General features: G+C 41.9%; 1 long non-coding RNA gene across 1 annotated transcript; it reads left to right on the plus strand.

The window, feature by feature from the left end:
* Positions 1-2,876: 2,876 nt before the first annotated feature.
* LOC143840640 (uncharacterized) lies at positions 2,877-11,380 on the plus strand. Its single transcript, XR_013232273.1, has 3 exons — positions 2,877-2,940; positions 8,641-8,897; positions 11,038-11,380. It is a non-coding gene; the product is annotated as an uncharacterized LOC143840640 (long non-coding RNA).
* Positions 11,381-12,122: the final 742 nt, after the last annotated feature.

Below are 12,122 nucleotides of genomic sequence, written 5' to 3' on the forward strand. Positions count from 1 at the left end.
AGAAAACTGTCTTAAAGGTGTCAAACTGCTCTGTTGCTTCAGATCAACATAACTAAGTCAGCAGTCATAAGTCAGCATAACTGAGTGAGTGGCTGTAAAAAGAATAGGATTTTCTGAGTAAGACAGAATGTTGTGATTTGGATCACTGGTAAAATGCTGCTCAACCCTGGTCCTGCAAGAGCAGCCCATCTGGTTCCTCTGCCTCAAATGAACAATAAGCGTGGACTCATGGAAAGAGCTGCATGGTCCACTGCGGAGGATTTCCTGTAGTGCTGATTCTGTGCTGACCCAGATTATCACTCTAACACGTACAGCCATGAGCAATATAGTTATATAAGTGGTTTTATTCAAACTGAAAAATTGAGGGGGAAAGGCAATGGAAAGTCTGATGACATTAGAGTCTTCCCTTTTTATTGCCATTTGTTTTACAAGGGAAAGGCTGGTTGGAAATAGATCAGTTCAGATCACATTACAATTGTGTGTCACAGCCTCTTCACAGTTCATCCCTTAAATTTTCAGCTTGTTTGCCAGATGGCTGTCCACATCTGCAGATGTGCTGTTGGTGGCTTTTTTTTTGTTTTGCAAATTTCAAGTACCCACGTCTGCTTTTTAAGAGAGCCTGCTTGGTGTAGTGGTTAAGAGAGGTGGCTGCTTTTTAATAAAAAACTTTTCTGGTTGAACATCGGCCTGGTTTATTTCAAGGATTCTCTTAAGGGAAACATCCCCATAAACATAATTGGAGAATCTCAGGAATCCCCACTTGTTGTGTCTCCTTTAAGCCAATTCCCCCAACTAATTAGAACACTGCCCCTTTGGATAACACAGGGGACATCTCATTTCCCTGCCCTTCAATATTTTCTCTTTCTCTTCCCCGAAAGTCCCCATCCCTGCTTCCCTCTCTCTTTTCCCCCTACTACCTTTATCTGTCACTCCATCTTCAGCTTTTCCTCCTTCCCTCCCTGACAGCTTCTTCTTGGAAAAAATCTATGCAAGTTACACAGTGCCAATTGTCAGATAAGGCACAATTGCACAGTGAGCATCCTGCAATGACTTGTGGAGAGCACCTACCTTCCCCCTGTATCCCCCATTTCCTTGTTCCCTTTTCTCAGCTTCTATATCTTCTATTTCCCTATTTTCTTCTCATCCACCAACAACCTTTTATATGCTCCCATTTCAGGTATATTTATTATGTACATATTATATACTGTGCTTTTATTCACTATGGAGAATAGTGAATAGTGCCTGCTTGCTTTATTTATTATCTTTGTTGACCGACACTCCCAGGCCATGTCAACTAATGGTGGTTTTAATCAAAATGTTTGCCAAACTTCAAAGGCAGGGCGTGGTCCTGTGTGTTTGGTGTGTGTAGTTTGCAGGAGGTCCATTCTATACACTTTTGAGCCCATCCCCAATATTTCCTCCCAAAGTACTTTCCTGGGGGCTTCATATTGGGGGGGGCATAACTTAGACCCTCAAGGTCCAATCTGCACATAATTTGGAGGGCATACAGAAGAATCTGATGTCTCTAGCTTGTACAGGATCTATTCTCTATACTAAGATGACCAGATTGTCCCACTTTTGGAGGGACATCTGGGGGCACCTGGCAAATTGTACTTATGTTGAAATTAAAAATATATATTACAATACTATTTTTGCGTTCTATGCATTCTATGAAACTTTTTGTTGCTCCATGTAGACCAAATTTTTAATCAAGAACCCCCCCCCCCCCCCCGGTCAAAGGTGTCCCGCTTTACCAATGTTAAAATCTGGTCACCTTACTCTACATTCCTGAACCTGAGCAGGCACCTTATTTGAGGGGGCCAATCACTCAAACCCTATACATTGAATCCTCACCAGACATGAAGGGAAGGTAGAAAAGCGTCAACTGGAGATCCCCTGCAAGTTGGATGTCTCTAGCATGCCCATGGGGAAGATTTCTACTGCATCATGAACCTCACAAACCAAACTGGTCTGTTTGGCACCTAAAAGTGCATGACAGGTTTAAGAACAAGAACCAGACATACCACAAACGACACACTGACATGAAAGGCATTTTCCCAGTTTGTGCCCTTCCCTAATTGGGGATTTGAACCCTGGGTCTCCCACATCATAGCCTGAAGCTCTAAGTGGCTTTCACTTTCATGGCTATTGTTGAACAGTGGCAAGCTGCCAAGCCTGGATGAGTCATGCAGTTCAGGTGGTTGTTGCTGCTGAACCTGGACCCAATGAGTCCTCCATCAAAGGCCAAAGCAGCTTTGCAAAGCATCCTTCCTCCTCCCTTTGCCTTTTACTGATAGAAATCAAGGCTGGCTGCCTCAGTTGGGGGGTTGCCTAGCAAAGACCACTGTGGCCATTTGTTTGTTCAAGCTTCAGTTGCTGCTTCTGTTATTTGGGAGAGTTTGAAGAAAGCGTGTGTAGAAAGATCCAATCTGTCCGTAGCTCCAATTTTATTAAAGAATCCACAGTTGGAGCCACATTGAGAATGAGCTATATTAATAGTTTATTGAAATAGAGGCTGTTTTTAAAAGATAGATTTGGAGGGCTAACTAATTTTATGGTGCCTTAGCTAAAAAGCATGAAATGGGGAGCTACTGACTTCTTTTTGAAGCAGCTTAGGGTTTGATCATGGCTGTTAACAAGCTGAATTGCAAAAAGGTTGTTTTGACCTGTTGTGTGTTCACAAAAAAATCTCAAGCTTCTTGAAGTCTAGGAAAAGGGATTCTTTTTAGTTGGGGAGCAGCTGGTAGTATAGAATATATAACGGAATTGGAGCCAATTATGGTAAATGGAATATATCTTAGTGACATCAGCTGGTTTGTGAAAAAAAACTTTAAATAGTGGTATCAACAGATGCGTGCAGAGGTGAGTCATAGGGAATTTGGTTGTATCTGGTTTAGGTTAGGGCCAAAGTTGTGGTTAAAGTCCTTGAATGGACACAAGGTGAGAATAAGGGAGGCCACTGCGAGTTGCTTCTTTTGTAAAGCATGAAAAGCCAGAATATAATTGTTGCTGGGCTGGGAATTTACATGCTGACAATTCACATTCAATTTCAGCTCTGAAGTCCATATTTCTTCTTATACATGAAACAGGTTTATAGAGTAAAGTAAAAATGTTAAAAGTTTGTTGTCAGGGATGTATAGACATTCCCTGTATCTGTCACAATTGGGATTAGTTTCTCTTTACTTCCAAGGCTTTGCTATAAAAGGCGTTCCTCAAACTTTGCAAAACTTTGAGGAGAGGAACCCTAGATGCAGAGAAAGAACACTTCTCTCAGCTTCCCAGAATTTGTAGAAATTGTGGCTGACACCTGTGAATTTTTACGATCCCAGGATCTAGGAATTTTGGGAAATGTGCACCCATGTAGAAACAACTAATATTTCAAAAGAATATTACGTGCTAAGATAGGTGTACTCTTTTTGATGGAGAGGCAGTGGGGTCAAAATGAGCAGGGGAGGGTGGGTAAACAGAGCTGGAGGGAAAGAAAGGAGAGCCTGCCCTTATAATTTCATCTCTTGTATATTAGAGAATTCAAAAGCAGTAACAGACATTTTATTTTCCCCAGAAACTGCTTTTTATGGTTTTATAAGCTAAGCAACCTCTGAATTAAAATGTTCTAATTTAAGAAAAATGCAAATAGCTACCATTACAAACAGAGAAAACAAAAACTAATTAGATTACTGTATAAAGCTCTGCTTGTAGATACAAGATTATTGCCAATTTAAAGCCCTGGTGTTTATCTTCAGAGTCCTCCTAAGTGGCCTCAGCTGGGTATACTTCCAGGACCATCATCAACCTCCTGGTTCTTTAAAAGTCTTCATGAAGGACTTTCCTTGTCTAATGTGCAATTTGCTGCTACATGTGGCAGAGCCCCTTCAGCAGTGCCCTGAAGTACTAAAATAAAAATAATTAGTATTTAAGACATTGTGGTATGTATGTATCCAACTGGAAGAAGAGCCACTGGTTGGAGGAAAGTTCTTTAGATTGTAGAAATGTTTCAAACTTCACACAGTAGAGTGGAAGGATGCAAGCCAGTTTCTCTTACCAAAGCTACAAAAGTGAGCAACTATTAATCAGTTCCATCAGGCTTATGGTCAGTACTCAAAATAACACCGACCAAAGATGCTCACCTCCCCACTCGGAGGAAGGGAGAGGTGAAAAAGTCAGCTCCTGACATCAATACCCCCTGTCTGGAATTTTTGTTGGGGATTTAGTTGAATTACTAATTAATGTTTTTATGATGTTAAATGATGTTTTAGAGTGTCGTTACCCACCCTGAGTGACATGGAAGGGCAGGCTAATCATCATCATCATCATCATCATCATCATCATGTAACTCCTGCTGGCCCTGAAGAGACACACATCCTAATATGTATGGATGAACATGCACAATGTCTGCATATGCAGAAGGCTGCTTTTAGACTAAATTTTCTTTTGGGTGGTTTCTCTTTTATGAGCAGGAAAACATCATTGGCTAAGGCAATTTATCCAAATAATCCTTCCATTTATATGGGTACTGACATAAGACCAGCTCTATAAAGCTGCTCCAGTACCATGGTGTGGGAGATTTCAGTGGTGGATTTTCATTACATCAGCCTATCTAGCCAGGAAAACAACCTTTGGTACCCGCTTAGCCAGAGCATATACCACTGTACAAATTCTGGTGGTTGAATTGCCTGTTGTCCTTCTTTTCAAGACTAGCTCTTCTTATTCTGTGCCTGCATTTTAATTAAGTTATGGTAATTAAACCTAACATTAAAGTATGCAACTGCAGGTGAAATTATGGATAGCAAAAGAAACTGAAATGCTTGTTTCCACAAACCACTTTGTTATAAAAGCACTCTCAATTATTTATATCCCACTTGTCCCACATCTTTCAGTCTAACTTAATTAAATCCCTAACAAGCCATCCACATTGCCTGTGATTAAAAACGTACATGCGGATTGTTCCTTTTGATGTGACAGCCTGTCTAGTGGCCTACTGCCCCTTCCTACTGCTCACAGTTAGAAATTAATCATAGTAATGTTGCTTAGTAACACCATTTAAAAACTGACTTTCACCTTGAATCCCTCCTGACAGCTTTCAATCATTTCTTAACCAAGCACTGTCTTTAGAAAGGATGATGCAAGCATGAAGGTACCAAATATGATGCAAAATTTTCACTACCACTCATTTAGTCCTCATTCTCGTGTAGATGACAATGAAACCAGCAAATCACCAATAGACATGTATGGCACTGAGTAGCTGTGATTGAAAACAGGACTGGGAGAGAAATAGGAATTGGGAAAGACAAAGGCATCCATAATATACAATGTGACTTAATGAGATCACATATTCACTATGCTAGGATCCCCCAATTCCATGATGCAGGACTGAGCATGCCCAGTCCCATGCATCTGACATAAACTGTGATGTAGTCAAACATCATACATCTTGTTTCAGTTAGCTCAATAGAGTCTACTCTATTACCAAAAATAGATGTTTCCTGAATATTGAATGGGAGAAGTAGTGATTCTAGAAAACTTCTGAGAGAGGGGGGTAACAAGTGAGATATATAATCTCCCTATATATAAATGGGGATTATCCCTGTCAGAAAACTCAGGCCAAGATAAAATCTAAAATAAAATACAAGGATATTTATTGATAAATAAATGCAAAGCCCTAACACACTTGCACACAAATTAAACTAACACAAGAGGAAAGTAAAGAGCTGAGTGCAATAGGCAGAGAAAGATCAGAGAAAGATCAATAGCTACCTTCCGCAATGTAAAGAAGTCCAGAAAGAGAAATATCAAGACATCCTGCATGCTTGCTTGGTGTGTGTTTTGAATCTAGAAATGACACACACATGTCTCTGCTTAAATACACTATTTCATGTCTGATCATTAAGGCCAGGCTAAAGCAAATAAATGGAACGATGTAATGACTTTGTCATTGTTGAGACAAAAGCCTTTGATTAAGTTACAGGCTGCCCTCAGCTAAGAGAGGACTCTGGTGATTGCTTCAGGATAGACCCTAATGGATTTCCTAAGTAAAGGCAAAAGAGCGCATAGTAAAGATGTCCAGGTGCTTGGCTCTCTGGTCATCAAGGAAGGGGAATGGCTGAGGCATTAATTAATATAAAGAATGACCACAGGTGTGACAAGAGTATCAGAGAGAGAGAAAACAAGTTCCAAGCTGCCATTATTCCATCAATAAGCCTTATTAACATAGGGTGAGGGAGAGGTCAGTGGAAGAGGACCCTCTGGGAAATAATAATGTTATTCTACATACTCCAGAGTCCTCCTGAAGGGATGTGGCATCCAGCTAGAGAATGTACATCAAGTTTGCTGTGTGAGTGCAAAAATTGCTGCATTGGCTTGCTGTGTGAAATTGACATAGAATCATAGAATCATAGAGTTGGAAGGGGGCATAAAGGCCATCTAGTCCAACCCCCTGCTCAACGCAGGATCAGCCCTAACCATCCTAAAGCATCCAAGAAAAGTGTGCATCCAACCTTTGCTTGAAGACTGCCAGTGAGGGGGAGTTCACCACCTCCTTAGGCAGCCTATTCCACTGCTGAACTACTCTGACTGTGAAAAAGTTTTTCCTGATATCTAGCCTATATCGTTGTACTTGAAGTTTAAACCCATTACTGCTTGTCCTCTCCTCTGCAGCCAACAGAAACAGCATCCTGCCCTCTTCCAAGTGACAACCTTTCAAATACTTAAAGAGGGCTATCATGTCCCCTCTCAACCTCCTTTTCTCCATGCTGAACATTCCCAAGTCCCTCAACCTATCTTCATAGGGCTTGGTCCCTTGGCCCCAGATCATCTTCATCGCTCTCCTCTGTACCCTTTCAATTTTATCTATGTCCTTCTTGAAGTGAGGCCTCCAGAACTGCACACAGTACTCCAGGTGTGGTCTGACCAGTGCCATATACAATGGGACTATGACATCTTGTGATTTTGATGTGATGACAGATGATGCAGGCAACACAAATGTGATGCAGGCAACACTGTCCCAAGAGGGGTTTGCGGGCAAACTCCCCCTCTGTCCATGGAGGGGTCTGGGCATCAAGGGGGAGTTGTAACAGTAAAAAATATCTCTCTTCTATGATTGGGACATCCGCTTTTAGATCCAAACAAAATCTTCAGAAACATATGTACATGTATCTGGGGGGTCACACCTTTGGTGTACATATGGATGATCATACATTTTATTTACATCCTTGGGGGGGTGACAATGCTGTTTGGCTACAAAATATGCAGGTATTCTAGGACAGTAGCTTAAATAGGCCATTGATCTAGAAATTCACCACACAAGTTTGCTGAGTAATGTCAGAAATAACCAGGATAAAGAGGAAATAAAGATCCGGCCAACATGTATAAAAGCCATTAATACCTGTAAAGATGATTGATGGGCTCTGTCTTTTTTCATGAGGTTAGATCACCTTGGAAACTGCTGATGTCTATATAACATTGTAGTATCTGAAGTTGTAGGGCAGATTGACACTCAGGTCAACACCACTGAGAAAATAAATGCTCTGATGTTCATGTAGCAGCAGGACATGAGCATTGTGTGCCTGTGTCGTAATGTTCTGTAATGCTGACATTACCATACCAAGACTTAGTGAATGCTGTGTCATTCCTAAATAACAGGGACTTCCAGGGCAACTCTTTCCTTTTCATTTTCAGTAACCGAAGCCTCAAAAAAGAAAAATTATGGAAGTTGATCAACTGAAAATACAAACAGCAGTTCTGGTCTAATGTAATGCAAATGACTGTGATCTTCAAAACAAAATCATGCTTCTGAAAATCTAAATTAAGGGTTCAACCAAACATTAGGATCATAAGTCTCCAGTAGTTCAGTGGTCACACTCAAATGGTAGTTGTACAGAAAAGGGGCTTAACTCTTATACTCTTGTGAAGTTTTGCTAATTGAAAATGCCCCGCATGAAAACTGCTGTTAGCTATTTAAAGGAAGGGGTTCTAATAGTGCAGAGAGCCTAGCTTCTATTTGCAGAATTATGTGGGTTTCAAGAGTTTAACCTCTCCCTTTCCTACACATATGCCTCCAGACTGAATTTGGGTATGTCTTATATTCTGCTTGAAAGGATGCGGAGAAAATATGTCCTAAAACTTTGTCTACCTGTGTTCAATTGCCAATAGCAGTACAGTGGGCCAGGGCGTGTGTGTGTTACTTAGGTGTAAAGTGAAACAATTATCAAACTAAAAATATGTTTGGCTTTACATTTTCTATTGCAGTATTTTTAAATTATCTGTTCAGTGAGCATTGCTGCTCTGTTGTGTATAGAAAGTCTGACATATATGCAGTTATTGCTTTGCTATCAAACACTGGAATTAGAATCACACATTTTAAGGTGGGTGTGTGTGGGGGGGTAAAAAAACCTCCAAAATCACACAACTCCAAAATGCCAGGTCATACAATATTCTTAACAGGGCATATTGTTTTATGTGATTTGTAACTTTAACACCATTCACACAGATGCACAGGTTGGTTTGGTAGGTTTGAGTTTTGTGCTTTTGGGCTGCAGATTTTGACATTGTATTTGTGAGAGACAGAGAGGAAGGGCTGGGACAAATGGAAATGCTGGATGGGAAGGAACACAGAGTTACACCATCTTCTCTGCTTTTTTTCAGGGCTGTCGTCTGTTTTTGCTTGCAGGTGATGGCAGTTTTTGCAGGTGATGGCAGTTCAAAAAAGTATGTGATGCGCTTCTTGGCCTGGTGGCCTGCTGCTTGCTCTCCTGTAGCTCAAGATTTTAGGTTGGGGAATCCACTTTATGCGATTCCCCAACTAGCGCTTTAAAATGGAGGATGCAAGGAGCAGTTTGCTGCCTGGACGCTGGATGTTGGCGACATCATGCGGAGTGGCCGGAATATAACGACTACCTAAGGTAAGCATTTCACTACACTTAATGGTGCAGAATTGCCCTAAGGTTTTCCCAGAGAGTTTTACTAGATTAAAAACATTGAGTTCTTAGCTATTCCTAGAATGGACTCACATCACATCTGGGTTTTCCATGTAAATGATATTACATTTTTGCAATGATGTCAATTTTTAAAATCTGGCAAGCCTACCTACAACTTTAGCTGTACATTTTCAGTTGTTTTTCTTGAGCATTTGCCTGTTCTGCATGCTATTGTGAATTCAAATTCTAGAAATATATCACACAGGAGTCCTATAGCACCTTAAAGACTAATAATAGCATGAGTGTTTGTGAGTCACAGCTCAGTTCCTCTGATGTATAGAAATGTACATCCATTAGGTAAATGTAAAGATATCCCCTGTGCAAGCACCAAGTCATGTCTGACCTCTTGGCAGACTCAATACAGGGTGGTTTGGCATTCCCTTCCCCAGTCATTACCATTTTACCCCCCCCCCAGCAAGCTGGATACTCATTTTACCAACCTTGGAAGGATGGAAGGCTGAGCTGGCTGCTGGGATCAAACTCCCAGCCTCATGGTCAGAGCTTCAGACTGCATGTTGGATACTCTACCACTCTGCGCCACAAGAGGCTCTTGTACATCCATTAGGACTGGTTAAATACCCAACAGAAGGGGGAAGGGGTGGGTAAAAAGACAGACCAATATAAAACAAGATCCAATCAAAAGAGACCAGGCTAGGCCACGATAAATAACTGCAGCCACCATGTACAGCAAGATTAAATGAGAAAGTGGAACAAATTAACATCTGCAGGAGGTGGATATATGAGATATTAGTGCCTATAGTTAGTTAGGAATCCAGGGTCCTTGTTAAGGCTGGGGGGGCTTATATGAAACAGCATATGGTTCTTCCTGGCCCTAGTCAAAAGACATTGGTTTTCTTAGTCTTGTGAGTTACATTTCAAACACGGAATGTTACCAACAGAAATCCCCATTTATTTCAGCCATAGGATCTCCCAAGCTACATTCCCATCCCCCTGAATCTTAAAGCACACACTGTCAGAAAACGTTGACACTGTCTAGAAATGTCTCATCTCACCTAAGTTTCTTGTTCTACATAGTACACTTGATTTTAGATATCCTCTTCAGGCCTTGCTCTCTAGGCCCTGTCCTGCTGAGGTAATGTGGGAAGTGAACAGAGATGAGGCTTTTTTCGGTGGTGGCACTTAGCTTTTGGAATACCCATGAGGCATCTTCTTTGCTTTCCTTCACCAAGGCTTCTAACAAAGGGGTTCTATTTTTCTCTAGCTTTACCCCAAAAGGTTATTGCAAGCTGGGGAAATGGCACGAATAAGAGGCAGACGCCAATTCTTCCTGCACCCCATGGCCTCAGACCAAATTGCAGCCCTGTGCACTTAAGAACTGAGTTCCCAACAGGACACATGTAAAACATAATGTATAGAGAGGCATTTGTCTTTTTGTTGCTGATTCAAGCCTTTTAAAAATCATGTCTTTATCACCATTGCCAGCATAGTAATTTCTCTAAAATGCTAAAATACTAAAATATTGCGCTGTTGTTTGTTTTCCTATATCTAGGATTCATTATTACAATGCCTTTATCCCTCTAAAATCGCTGGTACAATATCTGTTCTTCACGCTGTAACTCTTCTTATCTTTGTTGTTTATCTGTGTAATCATGGTTCTCCTCCCCTCTTTCCCTTGTACAGGAGCCCATTCCTTAGTGTATTCTTTGAAAACATTCTGTCCCTGTTTCCTCTTCAGTATCTCTTTGTATGCTTTATAGAGCCTGCATTCCTCTGGTGATCATGTTTTTTCTGGTTCCCACATGGTTCCTTTGGTGGTGCCTTGTCGTTGGCATTTATTGCCCCCAGTTTCTCCTTCTCTTTCACTTTGGAAAGCATGTCAACACTGATCTATTTCTACAGTCCTTTATCAATTAGTTGATGTATCAATGTTTCTTTTTTCCTTCTTTTCCCTCGCCCTTTGATTTTCCTGTTTTGATTTTTTTTCTCTTGAACTGCTTTTTAAAGATACTGAACAAATAATTATAAATATACTGCTGCTTTTATCTGACATTTGAAAATAAAACATTAAGTGCTTTATAAATCCCATTTCTGCCTCTGCATTTAGAAAAAAGGACACAGGACTGATTCTGGAATCCAGCTTCAAGATACTGAGGGAAGGCACAGCAGCAACTGTTTTGTAATGGGTGTAAAGAGGTGTTTTTATTTGCTGTGTTTACTTGCTTTCATATAATGCTTTGTTAAAAAAAAAGTGTTGAAATGGAATCAGCAAGTTATTTGGTCCAAGGCCTACTCTGAAGGGCTGGCCTTTCTACACTGCAAGATCCTGGTCATATGCTCAGGAGAGCTGCCAGCCTACAGCTCAGGAATTACAGACTCTACCCGGAAACCAGTTTAGATGAGTTTGGCCTCTGAGAAGCTCAGTGGGCCTTTGTTCCAAGTGGGACCTCCCACTACCTCTTCAGACCAAGAGGAGCTGGACCTGTGTGCTCTGTGTCTTTTCCTTCTTCACTGACAGAAAGAGTGATGGTGGGAGGGAGATTTAGGGGTCTCCCTCACTCCCCACTTGTGGGGTAAGCTGGACTCAGGCTGCCCCTCCATGGGTCCCATGCAAAGAACCAATGCCAGAGTCAAATATTTGGGGAAAAGATGTATTAAAAGATATTCTAAAACTACAGCAAGCTGGAGTAATAATACAAGATCATTGTGTGACAGAGATTAAAGGAAAAACAAACCTTTATTGGTCTCATCTCTCCCTAAAGTAATATGCCCATCCTCCCCGCAAATGGCTGGACCACCCCGGGTTCCCCCCAAATGCCCTGCATCCCAGGCAGTTGCCAGATTGTCCCACGGCATCGAGGTGGAGAAGGCGCATCCCTCCCCCTTCCCTTCCCTGGCAGGGCAGCAGTTGGCGGCATTTGCAGGAGTCAGCCTTGCACCCTTCCTCCCCCGACCAGGAGGGCCCGCCTTGGCCACAGGGAGAAAGGGAAGGAGGGCAGGCTGGGTGTGAACCCTGCATGTGGGACGGTAGGACACAGAGCCTCCCGCCTCCTGTGCGCATAGCCTCCCGCTGTCCGGCGCAGCCGCCAAGGACAAGGTAGGAGGGAGGGAGGCCACGGCCGTACCCGCACCTCCTCACCACCTCTGCACTGAATCATAGAATCATAGAGTTGGAAGGGGCCATACAGGCCA

The sequence above is a fragment of the Paroedura picta genome, chromosome 6 (assembly GCF_049243985.1).
Source record: "Paroedura picta isolate Pp20150507F chromosome 6, Ppicta_v3.0, whole genome shotgun sequence".
Classification (NCBI taxonomy): domain Eukaryota; kingdom Metazoa; phylum Chordata; class Lepidosauria; order Squamata; family Gekkonidae; genus Paroedura; species Paroedura picta.